Source organism: Miniopterus natalensis, chromosome 11 (genome assembly GCF_054644295.1).
Source record: "Miniopterus natalensis isolate mMinNat1 chromosome 11, mMinNat1.hap1, whole genome shotgun sequence".
Lineage (NCBI taxonomy): Eukaryota > Metazoa > Chordata > Mammalia > Chiroptera > Miniopteridae > Miniopterus > Miniopterus natalensis.
Window position 1 is genome coordinate 48,566,010 of NC_142091.1, and position 20,702 is coordinate 48,586,711.

General features: G+C 42.0%; 1 protein-coding gene across 1 annotated transcript in view; it reads left to right on the forward strand.

The window, feature by feature from the left end:
• SPON1 (spondin 1) overlaps positions 1 to 20,702 on the forward strand; it is a 229,346-nt gene that overhangs the window by 95,875 nt on the left and 112,769 nt on the right. The gene's annotated exons all lie outside the window — the stretch shown is intronic.

A 20,702-nucleotide genomic window follows, 5' to 3' on the forward strand; every position in this document is an offset into this window, starting at 1 on the left:
CAGGTAGCCAGTACCAATCCATGAGACTGGTCAGGAGCCCCCACACTTGCTATTTTGGAGTAGATTCTTAATTGGGACTCTGCCAATTCATATTTATCACACAACTGTCTCAACAAATACCTAGCATGTGCCAGGCACTGTGCAAAACTCTAGAGATGTAATGTACAAACAAGGAGGCAGCTCATGCCCTCATAAAACTCGGAGATTAGTGGAGAGATAGACATCATATAATCACACGAAGAGATGTGAGAATTATGACAATGGATAGTGGACTTACTGTGTGCCATTTACACATTGTGTCATTTAATTCTCAAAAATACCCTGTTTTTGTGGATGAAGATCAGGGTAATGTCATGATTCGCCCACAGTCAAATGTAAGTAGTGGATCCAAGACTCCAAAAGGGGTTTTCAGGCCCCTTGCCCTGCCTTGCCTTTGGATTGCCTTTAAGAGCTAGTGTCGTCCATGCTCTCTAACTGTGGGTGGCAGGATGTCCATGTGTGGCATCGAGCACTCTTTTTCTGTTCATTGTTTGATTCATGCTCATTTCACTTTGGAGCTGCCACAGCTGGGAAAGAACAGTGGGACAGAGAGAGAGACTAAGAAGAGGGATTTGAGTCAGCCCCAAAGGAAGGGGGAGCAGAGGGTACATGGTTGGAACTTAAGAAGACCCAGTTCAGACTAGAACCTCCGTGGTCCCCAAACAGCCCACCCAGGGGGCACGCCAACATTTCTTGGCAAATCAGGAGCCCTATTGTTTCATTTTACCCACATGTAAGGAAGGCTTGGGATCTTAGAGGCCTCTTACTAGTTCATTCTTCTGACTCTGGGGTTCAGCTTGATCTGCTTCAGCTGGCGTGGGAGACCTGCGTGAACAAACTTGGGCTCTTTGCCTGGGGGTGGAAACCACTTGGAACAAGTATGAAGGAAAAAATTTCCCCCAGTGCCTCCCATCGACCAACCCAGAGGAAATAAAATGTTAGGGGCCCGTTACTCATCTTTTGTAATCCAAATGAACTTCTTGCTCTTTTCTATTCTGACACTGTTATTTTTCAGAATTAAAAAATAAAAAAGATACAGACCATTGTTTCTGGGTCTGTGGGACAAATCTGTACAGAATTTCTGTGGAGTTGTTGGGAGTTTCTCAATAAATATAGCAGATGTGTTCCAGATCCCTCAGGATGGTTCCGCTGACAGATGTCAGAGTGTGTCTTAATTTTTGGTTGGAAAAATTTGGTCAGTATGTACAGCATTTATCACATCATACTGTTATTATTTCTTCAGGAGTCTTCCTTCCATCAGACAAAGGTCTCCAGGACAAAAGCCACGACACACTCATTTTTTATTCTCAGTGCCTGGTGCCTTCCCAAGTACTGTGTACTGATTGTTGAGCTCAGAGTGGCATCTTCTATGACCTGGGAGGCAGATTTCTAGTGCACATCTAGTCACCATGGCCAATACTGAACAGGAAGTGTGGGCCAGACCCTCCTTGGAGCGAAAGGGCAGATTTGTACACTCAGGCCACTGGAACCAATTGGAAGGGCACAGAGAAGGTCCAATCAGGACTCTAAAAATGTGATATTATCAAAAGTGATCTCTACCAATCTTAGATCATAGATGACTTTCTTTTTGCTTCTCCAGAAATGATTTTGTCTTGATAACCAGTGCTTGCCATTAAGCCCAATTAAGCCATACTGCTCCCTGACAATAGTGCAAACTAATAAATGCAGAGTGCCCCTCTCCTTACTAATTGCTCATCCAAAACACTGCTTCCTCTGCAAGGATCTTGGAGCAGCTGTTCTTAAGCTTTTTGATTGCAAGTTCCCTTTTACGCACTTAAAAATTATTGAGAGCTCCAGGATACTTTTGTATATGGATTGTGTCTCTCAATAGTCACCACATAAAAAAATCAAAGCAGACATTTAAAAACATTACTTAATTTTTTAAAAGTAACATACAATGAATTAGCAATAATAAACTTATTACATGTTACCGTATTTTATGAAAATAACTGTATTGTCCAAAACAAAAGAAATGTAGTGAAAAGAGCATCATTGTTTTACATTTTTGTAAATCTCTTTAAATACCTGGCTTAATGGAAGACACCTGGATTCTCATGTTTGCCTCTGCGTTCAACCAGTCATAGTTTATATTTCTGGTTGAAGTACAAATGAAAATTCTATCTCACACAAATATGTAATTGGAAAAGGGAAGAATATTTTAGTAACCTTTTCAGATAGAGATAATCTTCTTTGATACTACACCAAAACTCTACAAATGGTACAGCAGCCCCCCTTATCTGCAGGGAATACGTTCCAAGGCCCCCAGTGGATGCCTGAAACCGCAGATAGTACTGAACCCTATATGTACCATGTTTTTCCTATACATACAGACCTCTGATAAAGCTTAATGCCTTTTCCGTCTTAACTAAGCACTCATTATGCACTGTGGACAGAGCTTTTGTACTCTGAGGTGGAACAGCAAAACTAGCATGACTTTCTTTTCCCTTCTTCACAATTTCATTGACAGAAGATTCGTTCTTAAGGTAGATCTTAGCAACCTCAGCATACAACTGGTGTTGTTGTTTTTTTCCTTAAGTTGAAAACTTTCACCTTTTCACCTAAAGGAAACATTTTGCACCTTCTCTTGGGCATATCCGAATTGCCAGCATCTCTACTCTTGTGGTTTGTGGCCATTATGAAGTAAATAAGGGCGACATGGACGCAAGCCCTGCGATACTGAGACAGTCCATCTGATAACTGAGACGACTACTAGCTGACTGAGGGGCAGGTAATGTGTTCAGCGTGGATACGCTGGACAAAGGCATGATTCCCTTCCAGGTCAAGACAGCGGGAGATGTCATTGCACTACTCTCAGTGGTGTGCAATTTAAAACAGGAATTGTTTATTTCTGGAATTTTTCATTTCATAGTTTCAGAGTGTGACTGACCTCAGGAAACTGAAACCATGGAAAGCAAAGCCTCAGACGAGGGGGGGGACTGCTCTACTTTCTTAAAGATAATTACAACATAGAATATTAAACCATATTAATGAAACTTGTATTCTGTTACATTGAGATGCATTGCTTCCCTTTGCACTCTGAATGGATCTTTTACAAATGAATGATTTTTAACATCAAACGTTGGTCATTTGGAAAATATTGGTTTGCTGAGCTATGCAGATGATCCAAATGTGGAGACGTTTCATTATACAACATCCAAAATCACATTCATTATATCCCTTCCAGTCTCATCAGAAAAGGGTTTAAGTATTGGAAAGCTATAAAATTCATAGTGACAGACACAAGTTTTCTAAAATTCTAAGTTTTGCTTGAAAGCTCGAATTTTTTCATTGGCAGCAAACGCTGTCAGGTGTGTTCCCTGAAGTGACAGGCTCACTTCATTTTTGAGAAAATGTCTGCCAGATACTCAAGTCTGAATAACCATAATTTATCAGTCCAGCTTGCACGTCAAACAATCGCACAAGTGCTTTTATGCAAGACAATCATGGTACTTTAGTGCATAGTTGAAGTGCTTTATGCATATTTCCCAATCAGTCACACAGTATAATAAAAAGATGTGTACTCAAAGGTACGGAGACTTAATACAATTAATAATTTATATGGTTTCATCAAGGACATTCTCAAGTGAAACTGACTTCTTTGTTGTTTACTGTAAGTTCCTGACAGTGATGAATACAGACTATGACACAGTTCAAGGCCACTGCCTTGATCTGCACTAAGTTCCAATAGTTTTACTCACCTTGTTTTTGCACCGTCCGTGTTAAGGTCAACACATTGCAAAAGGCAAGTCATGTCTTAGTATTATTATGAGAATAGTTTTCACCTCACGGTCCCCCTGAAAAGGCCTCAGAGTCCTGGGGGCTCTCTGTAGCACTCTCTCAAAGTAAACCACACTTTGAGAACCTCTGCAATAAATTAAGATCGCCACCAAGGGTGTCTGTCCTTCTGTTCTCTTTGGATAACTTGCCCTTGAGAATTGACATTGGACTCTACATGGAGGTGGAGGACTGGGCAACACCCTTACGCCTTCAGCCGTCTCTTATGGTGGACCACGTCTGCCCGTGGCTCTTCTCAAACACTACACAAAATGGTTTGTACCAAATCCTGACTTTGGAGTTCCCTCTCTTGGAAAACAGAGCACTTTCTGCATCCAACACACCCCTTCCTCTTGGAGGGGCTAGGTGTGGCCAGCTAAGGAAGGTGGCCTAAATGACTTGTTATTCCCTCTCTAGTGTAATGCCATAAATCCCTGGTGGCCATCTGGAAATAGTGAAATCCTTGTGAACACTCCCAATCAAGTACTTTTTAGAAATCCATTTTAAGGCTGGATCATGCAAGTTTTACTTTATAAGTGGAAAATATCTGAAGCACAAAGACGTCAAGGGCTCAGATCTCATGGTCAGAGAGTGTCAGAACCAAAATCAAAGCTCAGATCTCCTGATTCACTTTTGCCTTCCTCTGGGGGATGTCATGAGGCAGTCTTCTCTCCTCTGCAGTAAAATTAAATGTCTTATACACAAAGCATCTTTTAATAAAGCCCTGCTGTACTGCCATCGCTTCAACACGTACCAAATTCTGAACAGCTTTGCCCCACAGTACAAAGACCTATCCTGCAGTATCCTAACTTAGAAGTGAGAAAAAGAAGGTCTGGGTTCTCTGAGTGTGAACAGAGTTCCAGGGCCCTGGGGTATTAGAAGTGCAAGTTCCCCAAAACCCCACCCCACCCCAAGGCCTATCCTCAGCACTGTGAGTCTGCAGTGCCCAGCAGCGGTCCAGGAGCACGTGTTCTTTACAGGAACATGGTGAATGGGCAGTGTTACTGCATAGGGATGTCCCAGGGGTTGGAGACATGCCCAGTCTTTGCCAGGGGATTGGGAGTTGCCTAACACATGCCGAGTCTCTTTACTCTCTTGTTCTGAACACAGCTCCTGGGTTTTTGACAAATGCTTCCACTCCTGAGAGACTCTGTAATCTCCCTTGACAATGTAAAATGCATAACTCCCTCCATTTTTTTATATAGGTTTAACACAATTTAACAAATAAATATTGACAAAAAGAACATTTTTTCCAGGAGCCAATTATTTTTTGCATTTGGGAACACTGCCTCAAATATAAACACGGCCACTGGGAAATATACTCTACAGAATCGAAGGTAATTTTACAGTGAAATTCAGCCACTTTTCTCATTGGGTCACTTAATTTAAAAAAGTATTCATTATTAAATTCAATCACATGAAAGACCACCATTCTAACACTTGGCAACTACTTTCATTTCTTTGTACATTCATCCATATGCAGAGTTTCTATATCACATGTGAACACATTTTTGCATTGGATTTTGTTTCCATGGTCACAATTTATTACCTCAGCTTGCTCTTACCCGCTTACCTAACTGTTCTTTTATTGAACATTTAGGTGATGTCAGGTCTTTTGCTAACATAAAAAGCACTGCAAAACCAAAACTTTGTGCATAAAGTCTTCCTCCACCCTTTCTACTTCTTTTGAATTATTTCTTTGAAATAATTTCCCAAGAGTAAGACTGCTGGATCAAAGGATATGGACTTTTTTGGCTCTTGAGATTTTTTTTGCCACATTATTTTTCAAAACATTTCTATCGATTCACCATGTGACCAAGAATAAATAAATATATGTTTCTCCCAGCCTCCTCGGTGTTCAGTGTTTGGGTTTTGCCAAGTAAAGGTAATAAAAAATGAATCTTATTATTTTAAATTAAGATTGGTTCCATTGCTAACACACTTGACTCTTTTTTTATGTTTTTTTGTCCTTTGTCTTTAAAACCACTAAGGTGTTGGCAGGACTCAAATCTGACTTTGCTCACTATTTCCCCAGGGCCTAGTTCACTGTCTGGTTCATTGGAAGCCTCTCAATAAGTAGTGTTGAATGAATGAATGAGTGAGTGAGTGAATGAAGAGCAGTTACAAAATAAGGGAGGGAGCGGAGGAAGCTGAGCAGTGAAAAGCCACGAAGAGGTGAGGGCAAGAGAGAGATAGGACCTTGCATGGCTGCTGAGTGGAGAGCACATTGGATGGAGCTGGTGGTGTACGGGAAGGTGGGTTAGGAAGATATTGCAGTGATGGTGTAGCTCAGGTACCACCTGAGGCAGTGGATGTGATGATGGGGAGAAGGGATGGATTTGAAATCTTTTAGAGGTAGATCCTGTCATGGGTTGGATGTGGAAGAGTGAGAGAGAGAAACATTAAAGCTGACAAGCCAGGTATTCTTTTTTCTTAAAATATTCCTCAATATTATTGTCTTTCTATTTCTATAAATGATTGTGAAATCATTTTATCATGTTCCATAAAAGGTGCTGTCAGAATTTTAAGTGGGGTTGCACTAAATCCCCAAGTTATTTTGGGAAGAATTACTAGCTTTGTAATATTTAGCTTGCCCAGTCTCTTCCCATTCATGAATAAGACCATTCATGGGTTTCCTTAAGACAGTGGGCTGCCTAGGACAGTGATGAGCCATATATGCGCCATAGGACTCTTCTCTTGATCTAACTTCAGAAACAAAATTAAAAATTCAACAAACAATAATCCCACTCCTTCCTGTCACCACTGGGAAGTTCTCCTCCAAGCTGAGTAACTGTGCCCATCAGAGCCTCCTAGCTGTGCCACCACCAGGCTGAGTCACGGGTAGAGCATGTCACCAGGAAATAGAGTTTGGTACCAAGCACCTGTGTGGTGATATACCAGTTCAGTGAATGAAGGGGCAAAAGAGAAAAGATTAAATAGCTTCTCTTTTTGCCTCCCTTTCCTCCACCTTTCTGGGAAGTCTTATGGCAACAACTCACTATTGATGGAGTAGAGAAGGAAAGTCAGGAATCTGGTCTTCCAGTTAAACACGGCATGTAGAGCACACACATGAATCTCTGATCTTTCCTCAGTTCCTATAAAGATAACACTAGATGAATTTTTAAAAAAGATATAAACCCACAAAGACAAGAAAAGAGGAAAGAAGGCTACACCAAACGAGAGATATCACCAAAATCTGGGGAGATGAAAAACAGAGAGACAAGAGGCAACTGTCTTAGCAGAGTTCAGAAAGCTGAATCCTAAAACCTACAGAGAGGGCAGTGCCTAGGAACCAAGCCAATTCGTCGTAGGAATGCGGGAGTAGTCTCAGGACCTAAAAGAAGGTCAAGTGCTCAGCACTATGAATGAAAAAGACATATTATCTTGAGATTTTAAAATAATGAGGATAGGGACAACCCTAGAAGCACCTAGAAAAACAGGGTAACAAACAAAAGATCGGGAACCGTGTGACATCAGACTTCTTTCAAGCCTCACAAAGCTACAGGACAATGGAGCAACGTCAAACTCCAAATCCATGGTTATAAATTCTCAAGGGGGACCATTTTTGTTCAGCCCAGAGTCCAGGCGGAGACAGAGAACCTTTCTTTCTGGGTCGTTTTTCCATTGAAAGCTTTTCCCTTTGAGGGCCCTGCCTTCCCACTTCCATTTAACCCTCCCACGTCCTTATAAATTGTTCCTTCATCAAACTCTCCTCTCTTGCCTCGTTGATTACGTCATCAGTGTCCTGAGGGACCCTGACTGATGTGGCCACATTTTCAGAAGCTGATTCTTAGACTCTCTACATGTATTATCATGATAAAATAAAAAGCAAAATTAACAAATACAATGAAGTTAGTTATCACTGTAGGATTTTGCCTCTATCCCCACTACACCACCACCACTTTTGGGTTAGAATCTCCCACCTCTCACACGCTTCTTCCCTCCCACTGCTCCTGGGAACTAGACATCCGAGTGGGACGGTCTTTTCTCAGATGCCAATTCAATTCTTATGTCTGAGGCCTCCAATTCCTGTCTCCCTTTACCAACACTAGGCTCTCATTCCACCAAACATATTGAAAGCAGAGTGTTATAAGCAGCCCCCTCGGTGCTTGCATGCTAGATGGTGTCTGGGATTTTAGCTGAGAGCACCCTTTAATAACGGAGAGGAAACTGGTTAGTTACTGCCTGCCCATCTCCACTAGTCACTGAGACTCGGAAAGAATTAACCTCACACACGGACACTTTCCTCCATCCTCACCTCCACTTTCCCTCCCAATTCCTTCATCAGTTATTGGTGTACTCAGGCTCTTTCTTCTGTGTTAGAGTTTTATTCCTCTCCTTAAAAAATTATTTACTTTATTCAGATTTTCATAGTCCATAGCAAACCACGATAAAGTAGAAAAAGATAATTCTCCTTCATTTCCTGGCTAACTCTGCCTGTGCTGGCTTTATTGAATAAGTTGTGTTAGCTTAGTAAATAATGCTATTTGTACCCCTTTTCTAATTTACCTATATCTGGCTTTACATATACTATTCTCTCATTTCTTTTGGATTGTCCTTTAGTTCCTGTGCTAAATTTTTATATTGTTTAATTAATATTGCTTACTTAATATGCTGATTTTCCCATTCGGGGTTTTTAAAAATACTAATAATAAATGCAATTATGGCTGTGAATTTTCTTCTTAGTAGAGCTCTGAGCCCCTCAAAGAGATTTTAATATGTAGTTCTCATTTTCATGGATTTTTTTTTTAACAGAGTACTTTTTTGTACTTTATATACTTGACATACTTGTTAATTAGCAGAGTATTTTTAAATTTCCAAGTAGTCAGGGATTTGGGGTTATGTTTTTGTTCTTAATTATTTTGTTTTGGTAAGAGAATAGGAGGTAACGCTTCCTTTTCTATGTTAGCAAGTGTTCTGTTTTTAACTTGTACAAGTTTACTTTAGAAAGCTTTTTTTCTTATTACACTTCAGGTGCTGAGGAGTATGTTACTTATTTCATGACACGAGAGCATCATTGATCCATGCAAGGGCTCCTATCCTATGGCTTTATTTGTTTTTTGTTTCCTTTCATACCCCACATATATTGTGATCTCTGTCATTGCGATTTTTCCCTGCCATTTTATATTTTCTGTTTATAACTTCTCTTTCTTTCCTTCTTTTTAGTGCTGTTCTTTTCTTTCCATGCCTAAATTAAGTTTTATTCTACTGGTTTCAAAGTTACTTGGTTCATTTTCTTGTTCTTAGAGTAGTTGCCTTTATGTTTTTGTTGGTGGTGTGTTTTTTTCTTTTTGTTTTTTTTTCCTCTTTTTTTAATGTTTGTTGTTGTTGCCTTTAATTTAAGACACATGCTTATGTTTATTTATCTCTATTGATTTCACAAACGTTTTAAGATTTATGTCTTCTCTGAACAAAACAAGGATATTAGCATGCTCTCAGATTCCATTGGCCTCTATCATTCCTCTACCAAATACATACTTTATGTTAATTATTTTCTAGAATTTTATTTCTAGACTTTTATAGATATTTTCTTTTTCTCTTCTTTTGTCTTTGCTATTTTACATGACCCTAATTTTTTTTTAACTTTAGAGAGTAAGCAGCAGACTTCATGCCTGGCCTTTTACCCGTAAGGACTTTAGTCGTGTGTTTTCTAAGAGCACAGACGTTCTTTCACAAATCACAGTGCATGTCATTAACGCTGATCAAATACTATTACCTAATCTACATACCTTGTTCAAATGACATTGATTGTACCTCCAGTGTCCTCTATAGCAATACTATCCGATATCCGTATAACGCAAGCCACAAATTTGAGCCACGTTTTAAATGTTCTAGTAGCCACACTTCCAATAAGCAAAATGAAGCAAGCAAAATTAATTTTAATAATTTATTTTATTTAAGCTAACATATCCAAAACAGTATCATTTCCACATGTAATTAATGAGAAAATTTATTGCTGAGCTATTTTGCATTGTTTCCTGTGCTAACACCCAGGTTGGATTTTACAGTAACAGCAGCACATCTCCACTCAGACGAGCCGCGTTTACGCACCAGCCGCATGCAGCTCGTGGCCGCCGTGTCGCACAGCACAGCTCTGCGGCAAGTGAAAAATAAAAATTTCAGCGCAGGATTCAATCTAGGCTCACACGCTGCATTTGCTTGGCATGTCTCTTTAGCCTCCTTTAATCTGGAACAGGTCCTTCGTGTCTCCTTACTTCCGTGACAGTGACGTTCTTGAAGAGCACCAGGCAGTTATTTTGTGGACAGTCTGTCATTTGGGGGTGGTTGGATCCTTCCTCATGAGTAGGCTCGGGCTGTTCATCCTGGCAGGGATACCTCAGCCACTGTAAATATTTGTTTAACACCCAATTTACATTTGGTTCTTTTGTCTTCACTTCTTGCTTTTCCGTCACATTACTAATATCCCCCTATGTCTCTGAGAATATGTATGTGCTTATGTTAAGTCTTTGGTCCCTCTGTTAAAAGAAAGCTGCTTCGTGTTCAGCTTGCTCCGTTTCACTAGTTGTACCCCTTGGTATCTAGTTATTGTGCCAGGTAGTCTTATGTTTCTCTGGTGATATAACTTTAGGCCTGGTAGCATGTGATCAGAAAGAACCAAATCCTAGGTGGTATTTCTTCTAATGTGGGGGAGGGGAGGGGAGGGGAGGGGAGGGGAGGGGAGGGGAGGGGAGGGGAGGGGAGGGGAGGGGAGGGGAGGGGAGGGGAGGGGAGGGGAGGGGCCAGGGAAGAGAAGCCAAGGATCACATCACTCTATCCACTCCCCCACTTGCTTCCACGCTACCGGGCACCTTCTCCAGTCAGGGATTCATCCCAGCACTCTTAGAACAAAGCAGGACTAGGAAGAGCTGATCTCCTTAAGTTCCAGTCCCCAGTCTATGGGTTTGGAAAGGGAAGGGATGGAGAAGGCTACACGCAAAGGTGCCTGGGCTCCCATCATCTTCTCTTCCTTTTAGGAGAGCATTTTGCTGCCCTGCGATTACCCCGGATAGAGGCAGGCACAGGGCTGGCCTGGTGCTGCAGGCAGCGTCTCCCCGTGGCAGTGTCAGAGATGGCAGGCAGAACTCCCGAACCCATCCCCCACCACTGGGTCATAGGAAAGAGGCGCGCTCCTCAGGCCTCCTCCATCCACTCTCTTACCCCAGCGTCAGGTGACTTCCACCCCATCCCCACACTCCAGTCAAGACAGCCTTTGATCTCCCCTTTATTTTAACGTCTCTGTTAGCTCCGTGGGTTTGTGATTCCCTCTGTTTCTGAAGTTTCCCAAAGTTAAATTTAGAGTAGTGAGGAGGGTATGCTAATTCTCATCAGGCCACAACAATAAATTTGCAGGGTTTTTTGTTATTTCCATTCAATCCATTTAACTCTTAGCAATATCTATTCTTACTGCTATATTACGGTAAGTTTAATTATGTTTTCCAGACCCTCTATTACTTTACTATTTTCTGCTTGATTTTCCATATTCTATAATGGAGTATTAATACATGATCTTAAATTGTGTACTTATTTATCACTGATTTTTTTTAAATTTATATTGTTGAAAGTTTTACAGGTGTCCCATTTTTCCCCCCCAGTTGACCCCCTCCACCTCACTACCACCCCCTCCCCAGGCCTTCACCCCGTTATTGACTGTGTCCATAGGTTATGCATATATGCATATAACTTCTTTGGTTAATCTCTTCCCACCCTACACCCTCCTTCCCTCTTTCCTCTGAAATATAACCGTCTGTTGCATGTGTCAATGTCTCTGCATCTATCTAGTTCGTCAGATTCTTTTGTTCATTAGCTTCTTCTTAAAGAAGACCCTTCAACATTTCATGTAGTGCTACCAGGTCTGGTAGTGAATGAACTTCTTTAGCTTTTTCTTATCTGTGAAGCTCTTTATCTCACCTTCAGTTCTAAATGATAGCTTTGCTGAGTAGAGTAATCTTGGTTGTAGTTCCATGTTTTTTATCACTTTGACTATTTCTTGCCATTCCCTTCTGGCCTGCAAAGTTTCTTTTGAGAAATCAGCTGACAGTCGTATGGGTGCTCCCTTGTAGGTAACTAACTGCCTTTCTCTTGCTGCTTTTAAGAGTCTCTTTGTCTTTAACCTTTGGCATTCTAATTATGATGTGTCTTGCTGTGGGCCTCTTTGGGTTCCTCTTGTTTGGGACCCTCCGTGCTTCCTGGACTTGTAAGTTTATTTCTTTCCCCAGGTAGGGGAAGTTTTCTGTAATTATTTTTTCAAATAGGTCTTCAATTTCTTGCTCTCTTTCTTCCCCTTCTGGCAACCCAATAATACGAATGTTGGGCCTCTAGAAGTTGTCCCAGAGGCTCCTTATACTATCTTCATATTTCTGGATTCTTTTTTCTTTTTTCTCTTCTGGTTGGGTGTTTTTTGTTTCCTCATGTTCCAAATTGCTGATTTGATTCACAGCGTCCTCCACTCTACTGTTGACTCCCTGTAAATTATTCTTCATTTCAGTTCATGTAGCCTTCATTTCTGATTGGTACTTTATCATGTTATTGATGATCCCACTAGTTTCCTTAATAGTCTTACTAATATCCTTGAGCATCCTTATAACCATTTTGCTGAACTTTTTATCTAGTAGCTTGCTTGGACCTTTTTCATTTAGTTCCTTTTCTGGAGATTTCTTCTGTTCTTTCCTTTGTGACATGTTTCTTTGCCTCCACGTTTTGGCTGCTTCCAGGTGTTTGTTTCTATGCATTAGGTAAAGCTGCTATGCTGCCTGGCATTTGTAGGGTGGCTTTGTGTAATTGGTGTCCTGTGGGGTCCAGTGGCTCAGCCTCCCCAGTTACCTGAGCTGGGCCTTCTAGTTTATCCCCTGTGTGGGCTGTGCACTGTCCTGTTATAGTTGAGCCTTGGTTGCTGTTGGTGTCACTGGGAGGATGTGACCCCCAGGCCAATTGGCTGTGAACACCCCCTGCAACTACAGCCAGAGAGCTGCTGTGCTGGAGATACCCCTATGGAGCAGGATTTACTTCAGTGGAGCTATGGTGTTCACCAAGTGCGCCCCTTGAGTGTGTCACTTGTGGATGTGGTAGGGTTGTAATCCAGCATGGTTGAGTCTGACCACCAGGTGCCCTGTCTCTGGGGCCTCCCGGGAGTTGCAAAGTCAGCCTCTGCCAGTGCCTTGCCCAGGGCCACCCAGCCTGAGCTACACAGCAAACCGTAGTTGGCTGCTACTTGTGCTGGGCTTGGAGGTGCCCAGGAGAGGCCAAGCTATGAGCCAGTGCAGGCTGCCGCTAGTGCCAGGCCTGGGGCCGCTTATCAAGCCATATGGGGCCTGCTGCTGCTTGTTTAAGAGATTTAGGAAAGTCCTAAGCATGAGGCTCGAGAGGCCACTTGCATAGAAAAGCCCCTGGAAATGGCCTGGATGAGCTGCAGGTGGGGAGGGGCGGGGCCTCCGGGAATCACGGGGCGGGGCCAAAGGTGCGAGTCAGGTGCTGGCGATTCAAACATGGCGCCTGCCTGCCGGCTGTGTGCGGGGAGGACTCGCCGCAGGAGCCATGGCCTCCGCCAGCCCTTCTGCCTGGGAGGAAGCCTCCCCCCCACCTCTCGCCCGGATCTCAGGCAGGTTAGTTCCTCCCCGAGTGTCCCAGGTCCTTTCAGGCCGCTGCCCGGCGCTGGGCTCAGAGGGAGCGTCCGAGTGAGTCCGCGCCGGGCCCTTAAGAGGAGCTGCTGGGGCTCCCGCAGCCTCCACGACCCTCAGCGACAGTCCCCGCTGGTTTCACAGCCCGGAGTTGTGGGGACGTCTCTTCCCGGCCCTGGAGCCCTGGGCTGGGGGCCTGCTGTGGGGCTGGGACCCCCTCTCCTTGGGGAAACCTCCACCACTACCGAGATTCCCTCCTGGGTTTACCCTGCGGCACCGGGTGTGGGCCCGCGGCCGCGTCTCTGCGATTCAGCCCCGATCCGCCCACGTCCCCGCCCCTCCTCCCGGTCTCGGTGCCTCTTCAGCTCCCTGGTTGTGGGGCTTCTGTTCAGCCGGATCTCAGGAGGCTCTGAGGGACGGTGGTTCTGTATTTTAGTTCTAATTTTGATGTGGTTTCGGGAGGCAGCAGGTACGCGGTTACCTGGGCCGCCATCTTGATTCCTCCTCTGTCACTGATTTTTTAAACAATAATTGCGTCTATTTGTCACTATGATCTTTGGGCCCTGTAGACACTATCATTATGCTCTCATTATTAACTCTGACTTTTATCATCACATAATTAACATAATTAGCTCCCCTCAATAACATTTGCCTTAAATCCAATCATATCTGACCTTGCACTTGCTTTTCCTGAACTTTAATTAATTGATCTTTTTAATGTTTAAATTTTTTTAGACTTTCTAAGCCTTTTTAAAGATTTCCCAATAAATTATTGCATTTATCCAATTGGAAGCTTTTCTTGTTTTCTTTTTCCACTTTCTTTTTCTTTTGTTGTGCTTCCCACATGATTGTTTAAACTTACACGCATTTTAACCTTAGTCCTGTTTATTTTATATTCTGCCATTCTCAATTATTTACCTCTCAATTTTTAGAGTTAATTTGTTTTCTTTTCTCTAGATTTTCTTTGGTATTATATATTATAGACAATGCATTTTTTTTTTGTTTTTTACTTTGCTTAATTTCATTCCCTCTGACAACAATCTTTTTAACTCAATTAACTATCAATTTAAAATAAACAACAGATATTACTTTTATTTTATCAATACATTCATACCTTATTTGAATCGTATCTTTTAATTCACTTTTATGGAAACCTTTGCTGTTTTTTGTTTTTCTCAAATCTTTTCTCATTTCCATTCTCAATTGATTTAACTTACTACTCAATTTATTTTACTCTACTTTTATTTTAATAATTCTCCTAATCCCAAACTCCTGTCACAAACAATTCTTCCCCAGTATTGTTCTTATTTACTTATCTCTTCAATAGATACTTACTAATTCAGGATTTCTTACTATTTTAAATAGCATAATATTTTTTCAGGTCTGCTTTAAAGATGAGATTTTTTTTTAAGTACTTTTGAAGTCAATGCTTGTTTATTAGTGAGTGATTAAGTTTCTTAAGGCTGAAAATCTGTGAAAGTCTTTTTATTTGGATAAAAACCTAAATGATACAGCTTTCTACTCTAACTAGGCTTTGTACACGGTTTTCCGTTACAATGAAAGAAAACATAGCCCTTACTCACTTACGAGTTATGGTCCTCTACATGACATCCGTAACAAGCTCTTACAGAGTGCTTTCTGTTTCTCTTGTAGTTAAAATAAAACATCTGATGATGCATGTTAATCTCAGACATTTGAAATGAGATTTTAAGTAGGGCTTTATTTATACTTTCAGCTATTTCATTAGTGGTGATGTTTTTCTTTTAGTGCATCTTTTTAAAAATCTTTAATTGGTATGTTTTTTGTTGTTGTTCTTTGCTGTTTGCTTCATCACGCCACAGATCTATTCAGAGCATTGATTGTGTACAATGTGCTCAGTTCGTTCCTTTTCATTCCTCCCCTTCTTTAGGAACTTCTGTTTCCCCCAGCATGCTCAATTCTCCAGACCCATCTTCTTTTGCGTCTTTTCATATCTCTTCCCCCTAATTCATTTTCTCTTTCTCTGTGTAGTTTCCCATATAGCATCCAATTCCACATTTTACCTACATCATCATTGTTTACTCCCTCTCGCGCCTCCCTCCCATAAAGAGCTCTTCTGAAATAACTATAATGTCTTTCTCCCACATTTAAAAATAGGTTGCAACTATTCTCTAAATTCTGTTTTTATTCCCGTTTAATCTCATGGTTTACTCGTCCTGCATGTACCACTGCCATTCCCACTCAACCCTGCACCCAGGCTTTTAATTCATATTTCTTCTCTCATACAGCCAGACATTTTTAATAATTCAGAATCACTTCTTTCTCTTTTACTCATGTTGACATAAGAAACGTTCAAACCTGTAGAGAATTTTTATAAGAGTTTGAGTCAAACTGATAACGTTTGCCAGGGACCAAGGTCTCAAATGCTCCCAGAGAAGAACAGTTTTGTGGCTTCTTTTATGCATTTGAAATTAAGGAGGGAATGTAAGGAGGATTACACAGAGGTGGGAGAAAGTGAGGCAAGGACTGAGTTACAGGACAAGATCCTCTGCTGTCTTAAGGGTGGCTTATTTCAAAAGTGTGTTAACTTAGATGCACCGAAGCAATGGCCAGGGCTTACTTAAAGGTAAACCTTTTATCAAACCCTGACTACCCACCACAACCTACCCAGTTAGGAATTTATGATCAGATCAGCCTGCGAGGTTACTTTCCATAGAACCCCTTTTTTCTTGCCTACTCATTTTTCCTGAGTTTCTTGTGATTATCACTGCTACTTCTGAAACTTTTGCTTCAGACTATTTTATTGGCATTTAAATGGCACTTGAAATTGGAAGGTTCACAGCCTCCCACTCTGCCTTCCTCCTGGAAATCTCTGAACTGTATTTCTTGAGCGTATCCTTTCTTAAACAAGACATGCCTTTGTTAGAGTGACCATTTAGAATTATATGAAGTAGTACTTTCCTTATGTCTATCAAGGTAAAGTCCCATCACTTCATTGATAGCTTGCCATTTACTCTTGCTAGTTGACAGTTTAAATAGGACATGGTTTCTGCATTTCATTCATGTAGCTTAAATAATCACCTGTTTTGAACTGATTTGAGAAGAAAAAAAGATTGGATTCATTGACACATCATGGATCAGTTATTATGTAAGTTCTAATGCTACCAGGTTTCCCAGCAGGGTGGACGTGGTTAACATTTAAGTATGAGACCAACCCATGCATTTTTTCATTTAATATTTCCATCAAACCTTTTGCCAGTTCTTATGTTGTGATTCCAAGAAATGCATGCTTTAATAATAAAGACTTAATTTTCCCTTTGCGTGAAAATATTCTAAACTCCAAAAAGCTTTATGAAATCATTGGAGAAGGAATATACAAAGTCCACTAAACAACAGCATTATGTGTGGTTACCCAGGAATTTGCACACAAAACTCTGCTAAAGCTAATGGCATTTATGTACTTAAGTTTTCCAAACAACAAGTTGAAAAATATACCCTCGAGAATTGTTTCTGCCAGGAGAGGCCAACTATTTATAATCACAAGTGGAGTTTCTGCAAAGGTCTCTGCCAGGCACTATACTCCTGGCAAGCATCCCTCCCAATTTGCAAGAACTCTACTGTTTTGGGCTGGAAGAGAAGCATGAGTACAAAGAAATACTTTCAGCTTTTTCCTAGCCTCAGTTAAATTCAGAGTGAGAGAAAAAACACAGAAAAAGACAAAGGGTATAGGAAATCACAGCCCAGGCAGCCCTGCCTTGTATTTAGTAAAGGATTAGTACCGGCGACCCTGCAGTCAAGCTCATTGCCTGTGATTAGGGAGCAGGTTACTTATAATCCCTTTACTCGACCGCTGAGTTGATTGATTAAATTGAAAGTTACAAATCAAATGCCCCAGAACATCTTGGAACCTTTAGAAGTCTGTGCATATTCCTATGATCCTAATGACCTTCCCTTGGAAGGGAAAGCGTGCATTACCTGCAGGGACCCGGGAAGAAAGGCTTGGGCGGAAGCTAACTCTTCCACAACTGCCAGCAAGAGTTTAATTAAACTCTCTGACATAATAAGCTTGGTTCAGTTTAAGAGGAAAATGCGCCCTGTTTTCCCCACAGATGGAGCTTCCCAGGGTCTTGCAGCTCAAGTGGAAAGAACAATAGAAAGCAGGAGGCTTTCTCTTTACATCTGGCTCCTCTAAAGGGCCTGAGAGGCTTTCTGGAGGGCTTGGTGGCTGGGACAGTTAGTGTTTACAGATGTGAGTGGCTTTCAGTCATTGAATGCAAATTGCATTTCTTTGTTGCACACACTATGGGAAAACCAAGAGGAGGAAGAGGCATAATGTTCCTTTATCCGCCCACCCACATTGAGATGCAGGGCACAGTCTTTGCAGGTTTATTGGCTCCCTAAGCAACCTTTGAAGAGAGCTGTATATCTGTCCAGCTGTCCCTCCTGTGGCAGACACGGATTCTTGTGGCTTTGCTCTTCAACTCTCTGGTTCCATCTTTGGTCCGTTGACTAAATTTTTAGGGAACTATTTCTTGCCTGCAGACCTGAGTGGCTCTCCAGCTCCTGGGCTAATTATGCCTTGCTCTTAAACTTTGCTGAAGGCAAGATCATCAGAAGAAAAAAAAGAAAAGAAAAAAAATGAAAGAGGGTTAGCATTTAGTGAGAAAACTTAAAGCCAGAAAAAGAAACTAACACTGGAAGATGGGAGGGAGCAAGTTTTTGCTGGAATAATGAATCTCAACACCAACTATCAGAACAGTGTGGGAGCTGAAAGAGCACTTGTGAGGTGGAAGAAATTATAATCCAGGTTTCTCTTGCCCGAGAAAGAGTGGCCACTGGGCAGCACTCTGCTGAAAGGCAACGTACACTGCAGACAGCCTAGACCGTCATAGGCTTGGAAGTCAGCTCCAATGTGGAGTCTCGTGTCTGAGACTTACTGGAGGGCTTTAGGACAGTCGCTGTACCTCTTCGGGCCTCTTTTTCCTCACTTATATAGCAGAGATAAGCAAAACACCTACCTCACAGAGCTATTTTGAAGACAGCCCAGGTTCAAAGCTAAGCTCCTCCATTTACTAGTCTGTAGGACCTCAGAAAAAAAACGCCAGTGGACCTCTCTGAAATCTGATTTTGCGCAATAAAACCAAATCTACATTATTGGGTTATTGTAGGGTTAGATGAGTTAATATTCTTACAGCCCTTAAAACAGGCTCGGCATATAGCGAGAGCTTACAGCGTTAGTCATTGTTATTTTAAAATGAAATAATGCGTAAGTGGCTTTAGCTCAGTACCAGACGCATAGAAAGTGCTGTATCAGCTGGGGCCATAATGCACTTATTTCCAGCCTTATCAGGATGTCCACCCTAATTTTCAATCTTTAAATAAGGCTTTAGCTCTGGTCTCATGTTGATATCTTGGACAAAGTCTCTCATCTGATTGGCTTCTATCATCGGGTGAAATTTGCTGATGTCCCCACCTGGCTCCTGAATTTCCCCCGTATCCCAAATGGAGAGAGGCTGAGTGCCAGGTGTATTTTATCATCCTTAACTCTACAAATACCACTGAAATTGAATGGCCCCAGATTTTAAAATTAAAATAAACTTTACAAAAGGTCTCAAACTGCAGAAAGCCTACCCAGCAATGAGGAAATAGAGCTTGCATTTGTGACTTTTTCCCTCCTCGGAAAGGAATTTAATAACAAATACAGCAGCATACGTTTCCCAATCAGCCAGCCAAACACATGGAACTAGTCCGCCAATTTTAATTACAAGTTAGTATTTACTGACTTGTGTTTCTGTAAATAAGCTAAGGGAAATAAACAGAGGTTTGGATTTATGTGTTCTGCGATGTGTGTTGGCCAAGATCAGCTTTACTTGGTTTCCCTCCTCTCTTCCCCTCTGCCCTCCTCTCCCCTCAAAACACACAAAAGCAGTTCTTAGGTGGGATTTGCCTCAAAGTGTACCAGTGCCTGAGCAACAACCAGCTAGAGAAGATACAAAATTAGTGTGAGGAAGTGAAACTGACCTAAAATATTGAGCTCAGTCCTGTGTGGGGCCCCTTTCCCCTGTCACCAGACCAGGTCTTGCTCAGCCTTCCTGAGGCAGACGAAGCCATCGCTCTGCAAGGTCTTCCCTGACACTCCACGCTGGACTGGGTCCAGTTCTCAGGGCCCCTTTAAACCATTTATTATTTACTGTGACTGCTACAGGTTACCCTAGGGTTATGTTCCTCAAGATATCTATATAGTTTAAAGCTCACAGAATTCAAGATTAATCTTGAAAGAAGATTAAGGCTGCTTTTTCAAACCAGCTATGAAGTGGTACATCTGTGCCCCTGGAACACAAGCACGGCTTAAAATTCACTCAGTCACCATCTTTGAAATTGTGATTTTTAACAATCCTTTTTAATTTGAGGAAGAGGTAATTTGCATTGTTCTACATTTTGTGCATAGTGGGGCTTTAATATTTTAATATCTCTTTTTATAGGTCTTTATTAATATCCTTATATATTTCTATATTCTATGATAGGGCTCCGCATAAAATGAAGCTACTCTGTAATTATTTGTTTAATTACCCAGGACCGGCTCTCCTCACACTGTTAACCTCTCCTCCTGTTTGCAGCAGAAAGAGGCAGAGAGCAGGGCCCACCCACAGCGGAGTTCCCACTGCCACAGTCACTTCCTGTCTCCCCCCAAGGACGACACCAGTGAGGGGCTGGAAGTGCCTAGCAGTGGGAAACTGGACTGGCAAATGTGTTCCAAAGGCAGCCTGAGCCCTGGACAACCAGGGAAGCCACCTGCATCCACCACTTACCACAGGCGGGAGGGCAGCACAGACCCGAGCCACCCAGGGCTTGGGGCGTGCCAGGGCAGGTGTGGGCAGGGAGTGCAGGTGAGCCCGAACTCCTTGCCGCACCATAAAGCAGATACGAGCTCCACGTGACCACTGGACAAAGAACAAGGGTCCAAGATAGGGCTGAGTTATGGGTCAAAACTGAATGAAGATAATGGGTTAATCCAGCACAGAAGTAAAACCCACAGTTAGGTGCTCAAGTGTCCCCCCCAAAAGATGTTGCAGTCCTAACCCTCAAGACCTGCGAGTGTGATCTTACTCGGAAATAGGGTCTTTGGGGATGATCGAGTTAAAATGAGGGCCTTAAGAAGGGTCCTTATCCATATGACTGGCGTCCTTATAAGAAAAGGAGATTAGGACAGAGAAGGAACACAGAAGGAAGCTGTCTACAAGCCAAGAGACACCTGAGGTCCCCAGAGCTGGGAGA